General features: G+C 42.1%; 1 protein-coding gene across 1 annotated transcript in view; it reads left to right on the forward strand.

Annotated features, from left to right (window-relative positions):
* The window catches only part of EFCAB5 (EF-hand calcium binding domain 5), a 107253-nt gene that overhangs the window by 1958 nt on the left and 89773 nt on the right, over positions 1–15522 (forward strand). Inside the window, exon 2 of the mRNA XM_059878303.1 lies at positions 5560–5672. The gene's annotated coding sequence lies outside the window, so the exon portion shown is untranslated. The remainder of the gene's footprint in view (positions 1–5559; positions 5673–15522) is intronic.

Consider the following 15522-nt stretch of genomic DNA (forward strand, 5'->3'; position numbering starts at 1 on the left):
AATCGTTTTCTAAAAGATAAATCATCAGCTGAACCTAAGCCAAGAATATATTGAAAAATCAAGATTTAAGGGGGGCGGGGGTGGAAATCACGCCATGTAAATACCATAGATTGATTACACAGAGAAAGAGAGTTGACAAAGCTATTTCTCAATTTGAGTGGATGTGCTGGTAAATACCACCATACATAACGTATCTGTAAAACGCAGACATTCAGGAGTTTGCAGTTACTAACCCACCGCCTCTTGTTTGTCACTCAAAGTCTCTTGGATCTTATTGCTTCTTGTAAATTGGCAGAGCGGCCTTGAGCTCCTTCTGGCTGCTGTATGGTTAAGTGCCACTGGAGCCCTCTGTGCTGAGCCTTTGTTCTCTCCCTGGGGCCCTGTGGTTGAAATAATTAGCAGGGAGGTTCCATCAAGAATCAGACACTGAGGGTCCCTGTACTGTACAGTCCTATGTCGAATGTACAGCAGAGAAGCCAGCTGGTAGTCTTTTGCCCCCTGGTGGTGGTCAAGAGTGCCTGCGAGCCAAAATTAAACAAAGATGTACGGTTCACAGATTAAACAATCTGACTGTGTTTTTCCCAGAGCTATTTAGTAAACAGGAAAAGAGCAGACAAAGTTCAGAGGTAAGAACTTTGAACCAAAGCTTAGCAGATCAAACAGGAAGCTATATCCCTAGGCAAGAATTTTACATTGCTGAAAGCTGAATGAACACAAATAAATGAAATATGGCTTATTAACCAAAGTATAGTTCTAGAAAAAAGTGTTATTCAAATTCTGTAAAGCAATTATCCTTCAATAAAAATACATTTTTTAATGTTATTCAAATCAGTAGGTCTTAGTAATATACTTCTGACTCATGGACAGCAACACTGATTATCTGCTTTTATGTAGCAACACAATTTTAAATTCTTTTGGACAATGATAATCTTACAGTGCAAAATAATCTTACAGTGGGAAAGAGCACACCTTAGTGATTAGAGATCTCGCTTCTAGTTCCTGGCCTCTGTAAAACCTTGAGCAAATGGCTTAAAGTTTTTAAGTTTTAGTTTATTTATTCAATAGAGTTCTACCTCACAGGATTCTTGTTCTCAAGTGAGAAAAAAAAAGTGAAGTGCAATATAAACTGTAAAACCCCATGTGTAATTAAAATAATTTTGTTATTCTCTTAAATTTGTTCCAAGTGCAGTCAGCATTTTCTGAGTATACCCCATGTATAGAAAATAGCATCAAGCAAAAAGGTAATAAAAATATTTTAAAATACATGATTCCATGCCTTTTCTTAACATTAGGAGAAGTAGATTTGTGGTCAAGACATGTCTCATTTATAGGTAGGTATAGAACATCTTTATTCACCACACCTGAGGTGATAAAATTCTGGTCAAAATTAGGATTGTAAGGTACCCAAATTCACATAAGGTTTGTAATAGAAAGCTAATTTATTGACAGGAGAAATACTTTTCCTGGTGTATGACTTTTTAAGGAAACTAAGATTTGGAAGTTGTTGGTGCATGTACATTGAGTCATTCACCATTAATTGAGAAAATAGTGTGTACCATATACTAGTCACTGTTTTAAAAACAAACATCTGTCTATCTCTCAAAGCTTGTTAGCAGTGGAAAACTCATCCAATAATTACAGTAGGCTTTAATAGTACTGTTATTTCAGTCGCCTTTGCTAGGCCCCATAGGAAATACATATACATATATATGTGTGTGTGTGTGTGTGTGTATATATATATGTATATATGAGAAAGCTAGAAATGTACAAAGTGCTTTAGAAAAGAGAGACGGTCTGGGCAAATGCGCGCTTTATGATATTGGCTTTCAGTCTTTGCCTGCAGTCCCAGTACAGCCACATGGTGAACTGATCTGGATCCTTGTGCCATTGGAGTTCGTTTAAGCCTTGACTTGTATTACGGTTCTTCAGGGGTGAAATTATAAAAGAGCTTTTGCAATTTCTGTAATCAGCTGGTTCTTAAGCTTTTAGAACCTGATGAAAACTATTAACCATCTCCACAGAAAGATGCACTTACATATTTCACACACACTGAAATCCATTAAGGGGCTCTAGGTTAAGAATCCTGATCTAAAGTTTAAAACAGGGCTTCCCTGGTGGTCCAGTGGTTCAGATTCTGCCTTGAAATGCAGGGGGTGTGGGTTGGATCCCTGGTCAGAGAACTAAGATAACATATTCTGTGAAGCAACTACTGAGCCCATGTACCACAACTAGAGAGTCCATGCACCACAATGAAAAATCCTGCATGATGCAATGAAGATCCTGCATGCTGCAAGTAAGACCCAATGCAGCCAAATGAATAAATCTTAAAAAAATGAAATTTAAAGGAGTGGCTCTCAACCTTTTCTCTTATCATGACATCTATAGAAATCATGATATTTGTTCAGCACACTGGGAAAAAATAGAGGGGATTTGGAAGCAATAGGGGCTTGGTGAAAAAGTTATTTTCTGTATATAGTTATAATGTGAAAAATAACAAACATATTAAGGATGATATAAAATATTGAGTTTGCATAAGCTTCCAAATAAAGCTTTTCAAAAATTTAATGAAAAACCCAAGATTGCTTCTATAAACATAACATTCTCTATGTAGGGTTTTATGATTGAAATGATTGCATCTAATTCCTGAACAAGACAGTTTGACAGTGATCACTTAGTAGTCATTTTGATGAGAATTTATATTCATCTTATATATATTGATGAGAACAAGTAGGTGATAAATTTAAAATAATTTCACAACAATTCAAAATTTACAAGCATAAATTATATATGACTAATAGCTCTTACTTTTTTCTCACCAGAAAACATAATGTGGTAATATTTTATGATAACATGACTGGATTTAGAATCCACTCAAACTTTTTCATATTAAGTATAATTTACAAAATAACGATGAAACTTCAATTCACAGAGTATGACTGTATTATGAGAGCAATAATTCTGCAGCTAACTTGGATGTAATGAAAGGACACATCAGCCATAAACAAAGGGAAGAATTCAATATATATGAAGAGAGAGATGGAAAGCTGAATCCATGAGGAGTATCTGACAGACCTCCCTGCCTTTCTTGGCCACACATTAGGCTCTGAGTCCTGCTCCTTGAGTGCCTGGAACAAGCACTCCTCCAGCAGCTTCAGGGCTCAATGTTTGTGATGAACAGCAGTATATACTCCAACTAGCCTATGAAAGTGATGTCCTGGAGATAGAACATTCTTTGGCTTTGTTCCTTTATTCGAGGATACTTGCTTTAATAAAGCAAGTCCCCTATGTGTTTGCCTCCTATGGGACCATGGGGCACACTAGGATGGATCATCAGACTCTGATTCTTTGGGTTACTCTTTGAGAATCCTTATGTCAAACTGCTTCTGCCCAGGGGTGAATTATGTAGAGGCACCAACCACCCTAGTCCTTTCAGGCCGCTCCTGGGGCTGCATGGATAACCATCTTGCAGTACATCTGTAACTCATTGATCACACACCAGATAAAGTCATATAACAGACTAAAGGAACATATAACAGACATATAAAAGTATGTCATATAACAGACTATAGTTTATACAGCTAAGCTTGTTAAATGTGAGGGGAAAATCGTCCTTAATAATCCAACCTCTTACATTTGAAATGACAAGTTAGAAAGTAATAAAACAAGTAGAAATCGGGACTTTCCTGGTGGCTCAGTGGATTAAGAATCCACCTTGCCAAACAGGGAACTTGGGTTCAGTCCCGGGTCAGGGAACTAATATTGCCAGGCTGCAGAGCAACAGAGATTCTGCATACTGCAACTAAGTCTGCAGGCCACAATGAAAAATACCATGTGCTGCAATTAAGACCTTCAATTAAGCCAAATAAATAAATATCCAAAACAAAAAAGCCAGATAGAAACATATACACGTAGAGTTTATAGTAGCTAAGAGTAAATGGAGTATGATTGAGTCATATATTGCCTCTGTGCTGCATTTAGTTCCTCAATTGTGTCCAACTCTTTGAGACCCCATGGACTGTAGCCCGCCAGGCTTCTCCATCCATGGGGATTCTCCAGGCAAGAATACTGGAGTGGATTACCATGCCCTCCTCCAGGGAATCTTCCTGACCCTGGGATTGAACCCTGGTCTCCCATATCACAGGTAGATTCTTTACCGTCTGAGCCACCAAGGAAGCCCATATTGCCTCTACCTGGTTGTAATTTTTCTTAAATTTTAATAATCTTATACTAATTTTATTTGATAGTGTCCAGATAGGAGATCGGAGAAGGCAATGGCAACCCACTCCAGTACTCTTGCCTGGAAAATCCCATGGACGGAGGAGCCTGGTATGCTGCAGTCCATGGGGCTGCTAAGAGTCGGATACGACTGAGCGACTTCACTTTCACTTTTCACTTTCATGCATTGGAGAAGGAATTGGAAACCCACTCCAGTGTTCTTGCCTGGAGAATCCCAGGGACGGGGGAGCCTGATGGGCTGCCGTCTATGGGGTCGCACAGAGTCGGACATGACTGAAGCAACTTAGCAGCAGCAGCAGCAGATAGGAGATAGAAACCAAACCAGTTAATTGAACAGGTGATTTAACAAGAATTGTTAACTAGGTATGAAGTTAAGGGGGTGACTGAAAAACTAAAAAGAGAAGTGTAAGGTATGACAGAGGTAGTGACTGTTACTACCTTTAGGCTGAAAAACAACCTAAACAAAGGCATTAAACGGAAAAAAACCCACAAACTTGGAGGAGTGACCCCTCAGATCTCTGAGGAGGCACTGCCTGACTGGTGTTGGTGTCTCTGGGCTTAGATGGGGGTATTTCAGGGGACCAGAAGTCTGGGCCCCAGACCTCTACAGCAGAACCCTGGCTGGTGTCAATGAAAATTACAAAACTGTAGAAAAACGGCAAACTGGTTTCAACTGTTGCTACAGAAAGAATCTCCTACTACCAGAATAAAGAAGCATTGCTGGAGTGAGGCATACTGGAACCAACACACTACAGGAAGCAGTCATGAGATAGACAGCAAGGAACAAGCCTCTTGTCCTTCCTCAGCCTTGGGGTCTCCCTCCAATGCCCCCAATTAGCAGAGCTTAACAGAGCCAGCTGGCAAGGCAAAGAAATGTGGTTTTCACACTCCAGCTCCAGCATGAAAGAAAATTACAAAAGGAGCTGAGGAAAAAAATAACAGGCAATTGGTTGATGTGGAAATTGATACCAGAAGTGGAATCTATCTTCCATCTTCTGGTTTTGCATATATCTCATGAAGACAGTTAAAGACCTTGCTCCTTTTGCTCCACAGATCCGATCAGCATAATGTTATCAATGCACTGGATCAACTTAATGCTGATTGGAAGGGCAAGATGCTCAACATCTCTGTGGACTGTATTATGGCAGAGAGCAGGAAAATTGACATAGCCCTGGGGCAAGACTGTGAAGTTATATTGTTGGCCTTGCCAAGTAAAAGCAAATTGCTTCTGGCGTTTCTTGCCAATTTGTATTGAGAAAAAAGCATTTGCTGGATCACTAGCAGCATACCAAGTGACATGAGTTGTGTGTTGGTTTGTTCCAGTAAAGTTACTATATGTGGAAGAGCAGCTGCAATTGGAGGCATCACCAGACTGAATTTATAATCACCCATAGTCATCCTCTAAGATCCAGCTGCCTTCGTCACAGGCCAAACAAGTAAGTTACATTGATGTAAGATAAGGACTTCCCTGGTGGTTCAGTGGCTAAGACTCCACACTCCCAGTGCATGGGGTCTGGGTTCTGATCCCTGGTCAGGGAACTAGAGCCCACGTGCTGCAACTAAGAATTCACGTGCAGCAGCTGAAGAACCTGTAGGGAAGATAGCACAACTAAGACCCAGTACAGCCAAGTACATAAATTACTTTTTTTTTTAATTGGCATGAGATAGATTTCATCACTCCTGCTTCTTTAAGTCTTTATTGGTGTTACTAAACTCTGTAGTTTCCTTTCTGCCATCCCAAAAAAGCAATGATTTTTGTTTACTCTCTGGTGTGTGTGTATGAGGGGGAAGGGGGTTCCCAAGGGCTTCAGCTTGGTTCTTCATACTGTAATGGTCCTTATTCCAAGATCAAAGGGCCAAAACGGAAATTCTGCTAGTTGCCAGGTATCCTAATTGTATGTTCAAGAGCTAATGAAATATCACAGAATGATCTATAGACCCACTGTGCCCACTGCGATTCAAACTTGAGTTAAGACTCCATGCCTGGTATAAGTCCCACTTAAACTGGTGGAATGCATTTGGGTCCCCAGAAATTAGCACCAATTAATGCCAGTGTTTAGAAATCCTTGCAAAACCTGAATATTGTTTTTTTCCCCCGTTACACAGTCATTTTAGGAAGTGGCAACAGTTATCTGTGGAAAAGACACGGGGGAAGGTTTTCAGTATACACTATGGCAGTGCTGCAGAATCCTTCCTTAAGGGGATCCAGCTTTCCCTTTCAATTAAGGGGCTCAAGTCTGGAAACTGGGAGAGAGAGGTCAGAACTCTCTACTCTGGTGACTAAAGTCGTATTTTGGGCCACAGTATATATAGATTTTAAGATATTATATGTAGAGACTTACTTGTGGTCCAGTGGTTAGACTCCTCTCTCCCAGTGCAGGGGGCCAGGGTTCAATCCCTGGACAGGAAACTAGAAAGAACCCCATATGCTGCATCGAAGAGTTCAAATGATGCAAATAAAGATCCCACAGAGTAGTAGTAGTGTTAGTCACTCAGTCATGTCTGACTTCGATCCCATGGACTGTAGCCTGCCAGGCTCCTCTGTCCATGGGATTTTCCAGGCAAGAAAACTGAAGTGGATTGCCATTCCCTTCTCCAGGGGATCATCCTGACCCAGGATCATCCCGACCTACTGTCCATCTCTGGGTCTCCTGTATTGCAGGCAGATTATTTATCAAAATGTCTCACATGCTGCAACTTTAAAAAATGATAATAAAGAATCCCACATGCTTCAGTGAAGATTGATGATCTCATGTGTGGCAACTAAGACCCGGCACAGACAAATAAATAACTAAATATTAAATAAATATTATGTGTGAATTATCAGTACTTTGTTAGAAAGTGAAAGAAACTGTTAGTTGCTCAGTCGTGTCTGACTCTGTGACCCCATGGAACTGCACCCCACCGGGCTCTTCTGTCCACAGAATTTCCCAGGCCAGCATACTGGAGTGGGCAGCCATTCCCTTCTCCAGGGGATCTTCCTGACCCAGGGATCAAACCCAGGTCTCCTGTGTTGCAGGCAGAATCTTTACCATCTGAGCTGACTGGTCATCTATTCTAATCCTAGGACCACCCATAATCATTTAGCTGAATGCCAAAAGAAATCTGATAACCACTGTATCTCTACTTCTCGTTATGTGCCTACTTTGTCTTTGGTGGATAAACACTGACATTTGGCCTCCGCTACTCAAACGGATCATCCCATCATGCTTTGCCTACAGAAGAAAGCCAACATAGAACTTTTCAAGGATACAAATATTCCCAGGCACTAATGTATTTTGCAATGCTTTAGTGAAGGAACCCTCCCCAAGTCCTCTCAGAGGATATATTTGGGAGTAGATATGCAAGTCAATATGTGACATATCTGGAGAAGGCAGTGGCAACCCACTCCAGTGTTCTTGCCTGGAGAATCTCAGGGATGGGGGAGCCTGGTGGGCTGCCGTCTATGGGGTCGCACAGAGTCAGACACGACTGAAGCGACTTAGCAGCAGCAGCATGTGACATATCTACCCCATATCCCTAAGCCTTTTGATTCCTCTTACTGTGGATTCCTTATCCAGGGAAGTTCCTGTACCTTAGCTTAATTAAACGTAGGCCACTATGGAGTCCAAGTTTCAGTGAACTTAACAAATAAATACTGAATAAATAAATAAATACTGAATTAATAAAAACAAATACTGAATGTCACTGTAGGTGCTAATACATTAAATTCTGAATTTCTGATACAGGTACCCATATCAATAAATTCCAGTCAACCCGTATTATATTTCGTGCTCCTTCCTTTAACTCCCTTATAATATACTCGCATAAACTCCCTGGGCTTCTACCATAAATAATAATGAAACTGTTTTACCATTAAAGCTGTTTCTCGAACTTATGGTTGCCAGGGGGAAGGGATAGTTAGGGAGTTTGGGATGGTCGTGTACACACTGCTGTCTTTAAAACAGATAACCAATTGAATAGTATATGGAATCCTACTCAATGTTATGTGCCAGCCAGGATGGGAGGGGAATTTGGGGGAAGATGGATACATGTTTATCTATGGCTGAGTCTCTTCCCTGATCCCCTAAAGTCTCTTCCTGATCCCCTAAAGGAGATCGGTCCTGGGTGTACATTGGAGGGACTAATGTTGAAGCTGAAACTCCAATACTTTGGCCACCTGATGCGGAGAGCTGACTCATTTGAAAAGACCATGATGCTGGGAAACATTGAGGGCAGGAGGAGAAGGGGATGACAGAGGGTGAAATGGTTGGATGGCATCACCGACACAATGGACATGGGTTTGGGTAGACTCCGGGAGTTGGTGATGAACAGGGAGGCCTGGCGTGTTGCAGTTCATGGGGTCACAAAGAGTTGGACACGACTGAGCGACTGAACTGAACTAAACTGAACTTCCCTGTTAACCTGAAACTATCACAACATTGTTAATCGGCTATACCCAATACAAAATTAAAAGTTTAAAGTTTGAAAAAAAAGATTAAAAAATAAACTCCATAGGGTTGTGTAAGAATTAAATGAGATAAAATGTGAAAAAATATTGTAGAAAATTAAATCGTGTTTAGTGTCTTCTCAAAAGCAAAAAAATTAATTTCCGCTAGGGAGGTTAAAAAAAGCTGTTTCCACCTGGTCAGACTTTGTATTTGCCCTGCTGGAGCAATTTTAAAATCATATTTTAGCTTTTTTCTCAACAGGGTTGCCACCAGAACACAGGTGTCATGAAAACCACTGCTAAATCTAAGCCACAATGGGAAAGGAGAAGACTCATATCAATATCATTGTGTTGTTTGGACATGTGGATGTGGCAAGTCTACCACTACTGGCCATCTGATCTGCAAATGTAGTGGGATTGAACACAGAACCACTGAAAACCACAAGAAACCTCCTTTGAGGAGGCAGCTAAAATGGGAAAGGGCCCCTTCAAGTATGCCTGGCTCTTGGACAAACTGAAAGATGAGCATGAGTGTGGTGTCATCATTGGTATCTCCCTGTAAAGAAATCCAAGACCAGCAAGTACTATATGACCATAATTGATGTCCCAGGACACAGAGACTTTACCAAAAACACGATTACAGGCATATATCAGGCTGGCTATGCTGTTCTGATTGTTGTCACTGGTGTTGGTGAATTTGAAACAGGTGTCTCCAAGAAGGGGTGATCAAAGAGTAAGCTAACTAGCAACTAACGGTTAGCATTAACAGAATGGATTCCACTGAGCCACTCTACAGCCAGAAAATCTATGAAGGGCTTAAGGAAGTCAACACCTACGTTAAGAAAGTTGAATCCAACCCTGACATAGTAGCATTGGTGCCAATTTCTAGATGGAATGGTGGCAACATGCTGCAGCCAAGCTCTAACCTGCCTTGTTTCAAGGGATGGAAAGTCACTCATAAAGACGGCAATGCCAGTGGAACCATGCTGCTTGAAGCTCTGAATTACATCCTGGCCACCAGTTATCCAACTGACAAGCCCTTGCATCCATCCCTCCAGGAAGTTCATTTCAGTTCAGTTGCTCAGTTGTGTCCGATTCTTTGCGACCGCATGGACTACAGCACACCAAGCTTCCCTGTCCATCACCAACTCCCAGAGTTTACTCAAATTCATGTCCACTGAGTCAGTGATGCTATCCAACCATCTCATCCTCTATTGTCCCCTTCTCCTCCTGCCTTCAATCTTTCCCAGAATCAGGGTCTTTTCAAATGAGTTAGCTTTTCGCATCAGGTGGCCAAAGTATTGGAGTTTCAGCTTCAGCATCAGTCCTTCCAATGAATACCCAGGACTGATCTCCTTTAGGATGGACTGGTTGGATCTCCTTGCAGTCCAAGGGACTCTCAAGAGTCTTCACCAACACCACAGTTCAAAAGCATCAGTTCTTTGGCATTCAGCTTTCTTTACGGTCCAACTCTCACATCCATACATGACTACTGGAAAAACTATAGCTTTGACTATAGGCACTGTTGTTGGCAAATTAATGTCTCTGCTTTTTAGTATGCTGTCTAGGTTGGTCATAGCTTTTCTTCCAAGGAGCAAGCATCTTTTAATTTAATGGCTGCAGTCACCATCTGCAGTGATTTTGGAGCCCAGAAAGATAAAGTCTCTCTCTGTTTCCACTGTTTCCCCATCTATTTTTCATGGGACCAGATGCCATGATCTTAGTATTCTGAATGTTGACTTTTAAGCCAACTTTTTCACTCTCCCCTTTCACTTTCATCAAGAGGCTCTTTAGTTCTTTTTCACTTTCTGGCATAGGGTGGTATCATCTGCATATCTGAGGTTATTGATATTTCTCCCGGAAATCTTGATTCCAGCTCTGGGTTTCTCATGATATATTCTGCATATAAGTTAAATAAGCAGGGTGACAATATATAGCCTTGACGTACTCCTTTTTCCTCTTTGGAACCAGTCTATTGTTCCATGTCCAGTTCTAACTGTTCTATGCTTCCTGACCTGCATACAGATTTCTCAAGAGGCAGGTCAAGTGATCTGGTATTCCCATCTCTTGAACAATTTTCCACAGTTTGTTGTGATCCACAGAATCAAAGGCTTTGGCATTGTCAATAAAGCAGAAATAGATGTTTTTCTGGAACTCTCTTGCTTTTTTGATGATCCAGCAGATGTTGGCAATTTGATTTCTGGTTCCTCTGCCTTTTCTAAATCCAGCTTGAACATCTGGAAGTTCATGGTTCATGTACTGTTGAAGCCTGGCTTGGAGAAATTTGAGCCTCCAGGAAGGATGTCTACAAAATCGGTGATGTTGGTACCGCCTCTGTGGGTCGAGTGGAGACTGGTGTTTTCAAGCCTGGTATGGTGGTCACCTTTGCTCCAGCATTACAACTGAAGTGAAATCTGTTGAAATGCACCATGAGGTTTTGAGTAAAGCCCTCCTTGGGGTCAATATGAGTTTCCCTATCAAGAACTTGCCTCCCTGGAGAAGGAGATGGCAACCCACTCCAGTACTCTTGCCCTGAAAATCCCACGGACGGAGGAGCTTGGTGCAGGCTACTATCCATGGGGTCGCAAAGAGTCGGGCACAACTGAGCGACTTCACTTTCTCACTTTCACAATTCTCTATATGTCATTTTTTAGTAGCAAAACCAGATCTGAACTGACATGAAATTTAAAGTCTTTATCCCACTTAATAGTAGTATGAACATTCATATTTTCCTGCAGATATATTAATATATTTGACTACAGAATGCTGACCCAGGGCTATACTTAGATAATATCACTTTCTAAATTCTAAAAAACTAGAAACACATTTGGCTCCAAAGATGTCAGATAAAGAATTGGGTTTTTGTTCATTTGCAGTGAAGTACTGCTGCTGCTGCTAAGTCACTGCAGTCATGTCCGACTCTGTGTGACCGCATAAACAGCAGCCCACCAGGCTCCCCCGTCCCTGGGATTCTCCAGGCAAGAACACCGGAGTGGTTTGCCATTTCCTTCTCCAATGCATGAAAGTGAAAAGTGAAAGTGAAGTCGCTCAAATTGTGCCCGACCCTCAGCAACCCCATGGACTGCAGCCTACCAGGCTCCTCCATCCACGGGATTTTCCAGGCAGGAGTACTGGAGTGGGGTGCCATTGCCTTCTCCAAGTGAAGTACTAGGCAGCCATAAAAAAGAATGAATGAGATTTGTATACATGTGCTGCTACAGGATATTCTCTAAGACACATTATTAAGTAAAAAGAAAAATACAGAACAATGTATTGCATGCTATCATTGTGTTAAAAGGCAGGGCAGAGAGGATAGATAGAATATTTCTGGAAGGACAGAAATTGATTACAATTGTTGTCTCTTGGGAGGGCAACTAGGGGGCTAATGTCAAGAGCATCGTTCCCCTCAATGTATTTAGTGGTTGTTTTTTTTTTTTTAATTTCACTTATTTATTTTATTTTTGCCCATTCTGGGTCTTCATTGCTATGCTATGGTTTTCTCTAGTTGTGGCGATCGGGTGCTAGACCCTAATTGAGGTGCATGGGCTTCTGATTGCTGTGGCTATTCCTGCTGTGAAGCTGGGGCTCTAGGGCACACAGGCATCAGTAGCATGTGGGATGTTCCCAACCAGGGATCAAACCCTGGTCCACTGCATTGACGGGCAGATTCCTAACCACCGGACCACCAGGAGAGTCCCTGCCGCTTAGTATTGATTAGGCAGGTTGATCAGACTCTCTCTGGCCTCTGAGGTGGGAGAAGAAATAACTGGAAGAGAGGAGTATGAAGACAACACCAGGTCCAGGGCCCAGAGGGGAGTGAAGGTGTGTTCATGGTGGCACACAGAGAAGCTGTCCAGAGAGCATGGTCCCTGGAGGCACCCTGAATCCTCACCTCCCTGCTTTGCTGGGTCCCCCTGAGATCCCAGTCTCCTCCTCTGCTTGGCGAACATGAAAGACGTCTCTAGTCCTTGTACCACAAGGCTCTGTTAACACCAGGAAGTGCTTGTGTGTGCACATGTGTGTGCAAAGGGAAGGCTTAAGATTTTGTAGGCACTTGAGTCAAATGACTTCTGCAGTCCTTTACAAAGTGAGCTCAGCAGAGGAGTGTGCTGTCAGGGGCATTTTGCAGAATCTCCCGTCAGCTGCATGAGGAGGCAGTCCATTATCACAAAAGGCTCTCAGAGTGGTTTACAGCGCGGGCCCAGAGCTGCCTGCCTGGGGCGCACAGCCAGGAACCCGGAAGCCTGGACAGCCTACAGTCCGCCTGGAGCAAGGAAGACCCCTTCAGCCCTGAGTGCAATTGTGCTGTCCTCTCCATCCAAGGCCATGGCTGTCTCTGTTAAATTCTAGACACGCTAAGGAATGATCACAATTATGTAGCAACTAACATTTACGGAATGTTTACTATGCACAGTGCTAGACACTTTATCACTGCCTTGATTCTGTATACCAAGTCTCCAAGGTGGGAATTATCAAATGAGGTGAGAAGGGTCAAGAGACTAGGCTAAAGGTCACATGACAAGCATTTGAGCAGAAGCACATTGCAGGTTCCGTTCACAGCGTGGCCTGGGGCCTCCCTGGCTCTGTGTAAGAGCAGGGCATGTCCTGAACACTGTGCTCTTGAGCCCCACAGTGTTTCTGTTGCCATCAGTGTGGGCCCTGGTTAGTAAGGGGTTGATGAATAAATATTTCTTCCTCCTCAAAAAAAAAAAAAAAAAAAAAAGAACTTGCCTGTCAAAGATGTTTGTTGTGGTCATGTGACTGGTGACAGCAAAAAGGACCCATGGATGGAAGCATCTGGCTTCACAGCTCAAGTGATTATCTCAGACCAGCCAGGCCAAATCAGTGCTGGATATGCCCCTGTGCTGGGCTGTCAGTCACATTCTTGCAGGTTTACTGAACTGAAAGAGGTAATTGATCATCATTCTGAGAAAAATCTGGCAAGTGGCCCCAAATTCTGGAAATCTGGTGATGCTGCTGTCACTGATATAGTTCCTTACAAAAACCCATGTGTATTGAGAGCTTCTCTGACTATCCTCTTCTGGGTCATGTTGCTGTTCGTGACATGAGACAGACAGTTGCTGTGGCTGTCACCAGAGTAGCAGACAAGAAGGCAGCTGGAGCTGGCAAGGTTACCAAGTCTTCCCAGAAAGTTCAGAATATTACCCCCAATACCTTCCACCCTCATCTTAATCAATGGTGGAAGAATAGTCTCAGAACTCTTTATCTCAATTGGCCATTTAATAGTAAAAGACTGGTTAATGATAACAATGCAAAGTATAGCCATCTCTGCTCTGTTTTGGTTTTCAGTTGGGTGAAATGTCTTTTCTCATCCCTTCACTTTGAGCCCATGTCTGTCCTTAAAGCTGGGTTTCCCAGGTGCTTCAGTGGTAAGGAATCTGCCTGGTGATGCAGGAGATGCAGGAAAGGCGAGTTTGATCCCTGGGTTGGGAATATCCCCTGGAGTAGGAAATGGCCACCCCCTGAAGTATTCTTGCCTAGGAAAATCCCATGAATAGAGGAGACCGGTGGGCTGCAGTCCATGAGGTTGCAAAGAGTCAGACATGACCGAGCATGCACACACATCCTTAAAGGTGATATGAGTCTCTTGTAGGCAGCATATGTGTGGGTCTTGGATTTTTTTCATCTATCCAGCCACTCTATGCATTTTGATGGAGAATTTAATCCATTTTATTGATAGATGAAGACTTAGTCATCTTATTAATTGACATCTAATTAAATGTCATCTTGGGACTCCCTGGTGAGTGGCTGAGACTCTGCACTCCTAAAGCAGGCGGCCCCAGTTTGATCCCTAGTCAGGGAACTAGATCCCACATGCCGAAACTAAGAGTTCGCATGTAGCAACAAAGATGGAAGGTGCCAGGTTCCACAACTAAGACCTAGGACAGCTTAAATATATATATATATATTCTCTCTTCCCCCACTATTTTTGATGGCAGGGTCAACTCTTTTAAAACATCAATTTCATCACATTTTGTCCTATGCTTAAAAAACACAAAATCCAAATTCCTTGATTTATTGTGAATAACTCTTTACAGTTGAAAAATTACGTTTTTTTGCCTCATCTTCTGCCCCTTTCTAGACTATAACTATGCTCTGCTGTGAAAGCTTCAAATACTTATCGAACTTTCATTCGCTGCTAGCATGTAATGTTCCTTCTGCCTCAGATACTCTTTCCCCACTCCTTTACACAGACAAAATGTTTTATTAGTCACTTACAATCCAGCTTGAAAATCTATTTTTCTGTGAAAGCTTCTCTGGGTAAATTAATCGCCTCTGTGTTCCTTAACATTTTGTATATGCCTCTGCTTTTGTCCTTACAGATGGTATTGCATCAGTTTATCCCATTTTCTCTCACTAAACTAGGAATCCTTCAAAAGCAGATCTTACCCATCTTTTTAAAAAAATATTTATGTATTTCTTTGGCTAGGTCTGGTCTTAGTTGTGACATGTGGAATCTTTAGTTGTGGCATCTGGAATCTAGTTCCCTGATCAGGGGTCGATCCAGGTTCCCTGCATTGGGAGCACCAGAGTCTTAGCCACTGGACCACCAGGTAAGTCCTTTATCCATCTTTTTAAGCCCAATGTCTGTCTGCATATAGAAGGTTCCAAGTAAAAGTTTATTGAGTTGAATTTATCTGGGTGCATCTAAGCAAAACCAATTTGAAAAGAAATGGGAAGAAGTTTTCTAGCAGGAGATAGACACTGTAAACAAAGCAGCCTATGAGAATGCACTACTGGGACCTAGCAAAGCAATCGATTTTATCTTATTCATTATTTATGAATTGCTTCAAAAAGACTTTGAGGCAGCTATTTTTAAGTGTTTGACACTGTTG

The sequence above is a fragment of the Bos taurus genome, chromosome 19 (assembly GCF_002263795.3).
Source record: "Bos taurus isolate L1 Dominette 01449 registration number 42190680 breed Hereford chromosome 19, ARS-UCD2.0, whole genome shotgun sequence".
NCBI classification, from domain to species: domain Eukaryota; kingdom Metazoa; phylum Chordata; class Mammalia; order Artiodactyla; family Bovidae; genus Bos; species Bos taurus.